The sequence below is a fragment of the Octodon degus genome, unplaced genomic scaffold (genome assembly GCF_000260255.1).
Source record: "Octodon degus isolate 3935 unplaced genomic scaffold, OctDeg1.0 scaffold00083, whole genome shotgun sequence".
NCBI lineage: Eukaryota > Metazoa > Chordata > Mammalia > Rodentia > Octodontidae > Octodon > Octodon degus.
The window spans coordinates 5,338,287-5,345,658 of record NW_004524659.1 but is presented as its reverse complement, the minus strand read 5'-3'; positions in this window follow the sequence as shown (position 1 = coordinate 5,345,658).

Genomic DNA, 7,372 nt, shown 5'->3' with positions numbered 1-7,372 from the left:
TCAACTTGCAATCTTCCTGCCTCAGCTTCCCAGAGTGCTGGGATTACAGGCATGTGACACTACATTGAGTTTTCAGTTCTTTTGTCTCTTTATCTATTTCTGGGGAAAATGAATGCAAGTGGAACATCATGATGAAAAATAAGACTATTCTCAAATAAACCAGGACCGAGAATATGTAGACTTTTCTATGTTTGTAGGTGCATCACAGCCGTTACCTACAAGGCTTTTGGGTCTGCTGCAGTTGGAGACACAGAACGCCCCTGCCCTTTGTAGTTTCCATCAGGTGGCGCTGTGCTCGTGGTTTCAGCAAGCGCGTCTGGAGGACCCTGGAGAAAGGCCTAGAAGATCTGGGGACTAGCTAAGATGCTGAAAAGGATGCTCAGACAGGTGTCACTGAAATCCATCAGAAACACAGTGGCCACTTAACTCAGCACACTACATTCTATTATACAACTGGCAGTGTGCACATTGCGCCTGCAATCTCGGAGGTGACTTGGGACTAGGACTTTTCAGCAATGCTGAAACTGTTAGGACTTTGGCAACTCTTAAAGATGAACTAAAATGCCTTTTGCATAAAGGGATGTGCATGAGTCTTGGGGGGGGGCTTCCCAGGGGCAAAATGTCATGGCTGTAATGTAATACAGTGTTCAAGTTGTGAAATATTAATAAGTGTGTCTATGTACCTGGAAACTGGTTTAAGGAAATGTCTGGTTGCCAAGTTGACAAGGGGTGGATTGTACTGGTTGGTACAGTGTATCAACCGGAGAAGTTTAGAAGTTTAATTAAGTGGTGGAGCAGAGAGCCAGGATTCTTTGTAAACATGCTCATCCCTTTGATCTTCGCTGTTTTCTGCTGCCATGAACTGCTGGCCTCTGCCGTGTGCCACTCTGCCTGGAAGCCAGCCGAGTATAGACTGAAACCTCCACAAACTGTGAGCTAAATAAACCTTTCCTCCTTAAATTTGGGTGATGGGTATTTTGTCCCAGAAATGAGAGAAAAGTAACTGGGACAGTGGAGGTATGGCCACAGCTCGGGCTCCCAAGTGTCCTTCTGAGCAGCTGTGACTTTTATCTGTATGTCCCTGTGGGGCACTCATGGAGCTAGAATGGTTGTCAGCAGTGAGGGTGTGAGGTAGAAATAGTGTAGATACTGAGGCGGAGTGAGTGGTCGCATCTGTGCGTCATGAATGAGTAAACACTGTAGCTTTAGTGTGGTTTGTGTCCTCTATAAGCTATGTTTAAAAGCTAGTGTTTCTTCTGAAGTCCCTTGAGGTACATTTCACATTCCCTAAACTGATTTGAACTAGATAAATTATGTCTTGTTGTTTTTGTTGTTTAGTCTTGTTGAGACAGAGTCTTACTATGCACTTCAGGCTGGAGTTGAGCTCACTTAATAGCCCAGGCTAGTCTCAAACTTGCAGCAGTCCTCCTGCCTTAGCCTCCCCAGTGCTGGGATTACACATAAATTACGTATTACTGGAAAATAAGTGAAGAGTAACAAATAACTACTGAAGAATAATTTGAAGGTTGGAATTTTCACAGTTTGGGTATTGGATCATAATACTCTTGAAGTGCAGGGAAACTTGTTATTTTTATTTATTAATTTATTTTTGTGGAACCGAGGATTGAACTCAGACCCTTTTGCTTGCCAGGGAAGTGCTTATTTTCCTGAGCCATCTCCCTGGCCCTACCTATCCTTGTTATTTTGAATAAAGTTATTGTATAGTTTAAAAAAAAACCTAATGTGTCTTCAGTCAGGTAGTGTCAGGAATTGGCATTTAGGAAGTAATTAGGTCATGAATTGATTAATACCTTCTTTTGTTCTGTGGCACTGGGCACCAAACTCAGAGCCTTATCACTGAACTATGTACATCTCTGCCCTTCTCTGCCCTATGTTTTTATTTTGAGACAGAGTCTAGGTTTCCTGGAGTAGGCTTGAACTTGCAATCTCCCTGTGTGAGCCTCCTCCTGCTTCAGCCTCCCAAATTCTGGGATTACAAACATGTGTCCCTATACCCCTCTTGGATTAGGATTTGAAAGACTGGGGACTGGATCAGTTATTGTGAAAGCAGGTGTTACGGAGAGTTAACTACTCTTTTCTGTGTGACTCAGATAATCTGTTAGAAAATGCACTAGGGTAGTAAAGCTCTCTTGGGTCATCTTCTTTTTTTTTTTTGTATTGGAGATTGAACCCAGGGCCTTTGCACTGAATTACAGTCCTAGTCATTTATTTATTTATTTATTCTTATTTAGTATGGGCTCTACAGGGTCTCACTACGTAGATTGGACTCGTAGTGATTCTCCTGTTTTCAGCCTTCCAAGTGCTGGGATTACAGGTGTGTGATACCATGCCCAGTCTCAATCACCATCTCAGCACACCCCAGAAGGGGGGTGGGGGTGGGATGGGCACTGCATACCAGGGGATTGAAACCTGGTCTCTGCACTTGCCTAAGCAGGTGCTTTAGTCCGCAGAGCTATCTGGCTGGCCCTTTTATTTATTTATTTAATTTTGAGACAGGGTCTTGCTAAGTCACCAAGTTGCTTACACTAGGCTCAAATTTACCGTCCTCCTGCCTCAGCCTCCCAGAGTGCTGGGGTTGTCGGTGTGCCTTCCCTCGAGTTCTGTGTGAGGTGATGGTGTGATTTGCCCCAGTATTCCCGCCTGTGCTCTCTGCACTGGGCTTCTGTTCCTTCCCCTGCCATCTCTCACAGGCACTGACTCGCTCTCTGTACCGGATGCATCTTACGGATTTTCCTCCTGCTCTGTGGCTTGTTTCTCTTGCTCTATGCATCAGTCTTTCCAGTAATTCAGTTCTCCCCATTACGGTGTGCATCTAGGTCTTCAGTTCTCTGACCCTAACACCGCTTCCTGATAAGCACAAGCCTATCTGGAAGACTGTCATTCTCATAACACTTCACAGCCGGACAATGGCATCTCTAAACAATCCCCCAAGCACGGGTCCCATTCAGTGCTATAGCAAGACTCACAGTGGTGTCCCCAGGCTTGAGACCACATGGTCTGAGACATTGTATCTCTTTTGTATTCACTGTAGTTGTATTTTTATGCCAAAGCTCCCCTTCGGTGTCAACACGTGTTCATGATCTTTGGTGCTTTGTGTTGAAAGTATGGTTCTTCATTAGCGATTCCATGTTTCTGCAGTCGGGCTCATCTCCTGACCGTGGTGACTCATCTCAAGTCCTCTGGTCACAACCTGCAGATAAAAGCAGCTGCTGCTCAACAGATGGGTGACTAATCACGCTTCAGGCCAGGTGGCACTGACCTGCCCTGAAGCTCCCTGCCAGCAGATGTGGGCAAACCCCAAGCACATGCTGCTTGCTGCCTGCTCACGGTCACTTTGTTCCTCAGCGGCACAGAAGGCTGAGGTTCCTGAGCCCGAGAAGCAACCTGGAACGATTACATAACCAGGGATTCACTAAGCCTGGGCCTTCTCCTCCCACCTGCCTTGTCTAAGTGCGCAGACCCGACGCATCTCTTGCCCTGCTGTCTGCTCTGTTTTCCAAGCTGACTCTTCCAGCCTCTTATTTGTTCGGGGAGACTCTCTGCTCTGTCACCTTGGGCTAAGCTGCCTGGAAGTGGAGTGGGAGGCTGTCACTACCTCAGGAAGTGCTCACCTCGCGGTTCTACCCTGCACAGGAAGACAGAAGCAGGAATAGAAACCCAGCCCTCTGTTCACCGGCTGATCTAAGGCGAGTCCTTGACATTCAGGGCGAGAAGCACAGCGCAGCCGCCTCTGCACAGAGCAGCCAGGCTGTGCTTGTCACGGCTCAGTTGGGGCTCTGCCGAGTGCTGAGCCTACTTCACCAGCATCAAATGAATAAGTGACAACCTGCTTTTTATCCACTATGACAACCCTCTGAAGGAGTTAGGCAGTTTAGAAACATGCATAGAAAAATTTCCATATATTTTAAAAATCATTTATTTATTTACTTGGCACAGGGTGTTGCTTCGCAGCCTGGACTTGTAGTGATCCTCCTGTCTCAGCCTCCCCAGTGCTGGGAGTACAGGCATGTGCTACCACACCTGGTTTTGGTGGCCGGCAGGCATAGTGCAGGGCTAGCACAGCATACAATACCAGGGATTGAACTCAGGTCCTTGCACTTGCCAAGGCAAGTCTTAGACTGCCGAGCTATCTCCCTAGTCCATTTCCATATTTTTATTTGAAGTCCAAAGTATATTGGTTTCCCTGAGCATGTGACTCAGTGGTAGGGCTCTTGCCTTCCATGCACAAGGCACTGGTTTGATCCCCAGCACCAAACACACACACACACACACACACACACACACACACACACCCCAAAACATAAAGTATATTGGTTTGGAAAGGGAACTGCTCAGGATGCCTGTATACTTGGCCTGACAGTTGCCTCTGGTGTGGGACCCCTTGTTCTTTTCTCCAGGACCCCAAGGAATAGGCCTCTAGTCTTTCTCTCTGTCTAAAGAGCCCTCCTTTTGTTCTCCTTCTCCTCCTATCTTCCTCGGGCACAGAATAACTGGAAGAGCCACAAAGACTCTGATCCTTAGCGGAGGAAGAAAACCCCAGAATGTTCCAGGCTAAGGACCCTGCTGGGGGCATTGGTGACAGGGATCCCTGGGCATTCCACAGTGTCTCCTGTACTGGGCTGGAAGGTGTCCTCTCTGGGTGTCCCATGAGTACTGATTGCACATGGGTGATATCCTTGAAACCCCGAGGGCTCTGACAAACCCTGGAATTGGGGTGGAGCCCCAGTCCTTAGTCGGGTGTGGGGAACTGAACAAGCCTAGTGTGCTCATGGGGTGCATGCTGGGTTGAACCCAGGATATTATACTGAGCTACACCTCCAGGACTCTTTTACTTTTTAATTTTGAGACAGGTTTTCTTCCAGTTGTTAAATTGCCCAGGCTGGGCTTGCATTTGCAATCTTCCTGGCTTGGCCTTCCAGAGTGCTGGGATTGTGTGTGCCACCTCACCTGACTGTTTCATATGATTTTTAAAGTCGGCCACCAGGTTCCTCTGCTGATTTCACTTGGGGCTGGAATCAGTTGGTGGATTGGCTGGGCTGGAATGTAGGAGATACCTCACTTGCGCTTTGAGCACTTAGCGCTTGCTGTTGAGTTTCCTGGTGGGATTCTCTCATCTTTCTCCACTGGTCCTGCTTCAAGGGCCAACATGCTAGGACCGCAATCTGTTGGGGGCAGAAACCTGGGCCATGTCTCCCCCTCACGTTTGGTTGGGCAAATCCAGTGAGAGGATAGCTCAGGTTCAAGGCCTGAGGAAACAAAGTCATCTTTTGTGGGTATAGCTACAGAGCAATGGAACCTTGGTTTTTAGTACAGACAACTCTTTTGAGTACAGTTTTGACTCCACCTGCCAAGTTTGGCCCTACTATCATTTATTAACAGCTAGTGACTTGTTGATTTCCAGTTCATGATTCACTGAATCTTTTGTACTTAGTGGGTTATTTTCTTATTTTTTTCATGGTGTTAAGTGTTATGAGTTGTGATTTTGAAAACTAATATATTATTTTTGTACCTTAGCCTATGATTCTTTATATCTATGCTGTGAACATTGAAAAAGATTGTGTTTTTTTTTCCTGTTCAAAATGATACAGAGGGCTGGGGAGATAGCTCAGCAGTCTAAGCACCTACCAGGCAAGTGCGAGGACCTGGGTTCAATCCCCAGTACTGAATGGTGCGCTAGCCCTAGGACGTTTGTATGCCATGCCAGCCGCTGAGATCGGGCATAGTGGTCACTATGAGTTCCAGCTGTGTAGTGAGACCCTGTACCAAATAAATAAATAAAAGATTAAAAAAATAAAAGATACAGGAATTGATAAATTAGTTTGTATTTTCCAGATATTCGATATCAACCGTATTCTGTTCTCTAGCATACAGATTGAATGCCATTTATCTGAAATGTTAGGGACCGGAAAGATTCTGGATTTTAAAATTTATTTCTATTCTGTAGTATTTGAATGCGCATAATGAGATGTCTTAGGGATGGGACCCAAATCTCTTTCCTTAAGTGTGTGCGTGCGTGTGTGCGTGCGTGTGTGTGTGTGTGTGTGTGTGTGTACAGGGTCTCACTATGCAGCTCAGACTCATAGAGATCCTCCTGTTTTCAGCCTCCCTAATACTGGGATTATAGGTATGTATCACCATACCTGGACTCTGTGGACAGCTCAGCATGCCTAGAGGGCGGGGCCAGCATGGCACGTGGTGCCAGGAATGAACCCTGGCCCCTGTGCTTAGCCTAAGCAGGTGCTTAGTCCACTGAGCTTTCTCTCCGGCCCTTTCCTAAGTTTTATTTGTATGAGCCTATGTTTATGGAACAGTGAGCCCTTCACGAAGGGGAGCTGGCACTCAAAGGGACCAGACACATCCTCATTTTTTTTCTTCACCTTTGTTTCCTTTCTCTCCATCCAGCTCTTGGTGGTTTTCTAGACTCAAGTCTTGACATAAAATTAATGTTTTACATATACCTTATATACCTAGCCTGAAGGTACTTTTATACATTTTTAGTGTGCTTGTGTTTTAATGACAATCTGTCATCTGAAGTGGGAAGTGGAATTTCCCACTTCTTGGTATCACGTTGGTATTAAAAAAATTTTGGATTGTTGGAGCAATTTGGATTTCAGAGGTGTTTTCCTACAGGATCCTCCTGGCAGTCAGATTGGAGGTCATTTTATTGGGTGAATAAACAGGAGTTGAAATAAATTAAGAAACTGTGATTTTGCACAGTGACTATAGTTGACTTGAGAAGGGGAAAAATAACTGGAGGACATGAGAGGTATAGGAAAAACTCAAATATGCACCTTCTGTTTTTGTTGTTATTTTTATATATATATTTGGTACAGGGTCTCGCTATGCAACTCAGACTCGCATTGATCCTTCTGTTTTCAGCCTCCCCAGTGCCAGGATTACAGGTGTGTACCACCACACCAGGACTCAGTGCGCCCTGGGAGCAGGCCAGCATGACAGGTAGCACAGGGATCATCTGTTTAAGTAGGTGCTTGATCCATGAGCTATTTTACTGGCTCTGCTATTATTGTTTTTTGAAACAGGATCGCACTATGCAGTCCAGGCTGACCTTGAGCTCATGGTGATCCTCCTGCCTCCTCCTCCTAGGTACTGGGGCCACAGGTGTGTGCTGCCACATTGAGAGCCTGTATTGTTGCTTTTAACAACAGCAGTCAGAGCGGTTATTTTTCATAGCATGCCTTTGGAGTACTGAAAATAGTATGAAATGCTTATTTGTTGGAGGGTGGACTTTCACAGATGACTTGTGGAGATGAAAGTAGTGTAGCAAAACCTAAGGGAAAATATAAAAAGGCTGTGACCAAAGGGAGTGAGTGAGCCTGAAGAGAGCCGCAGC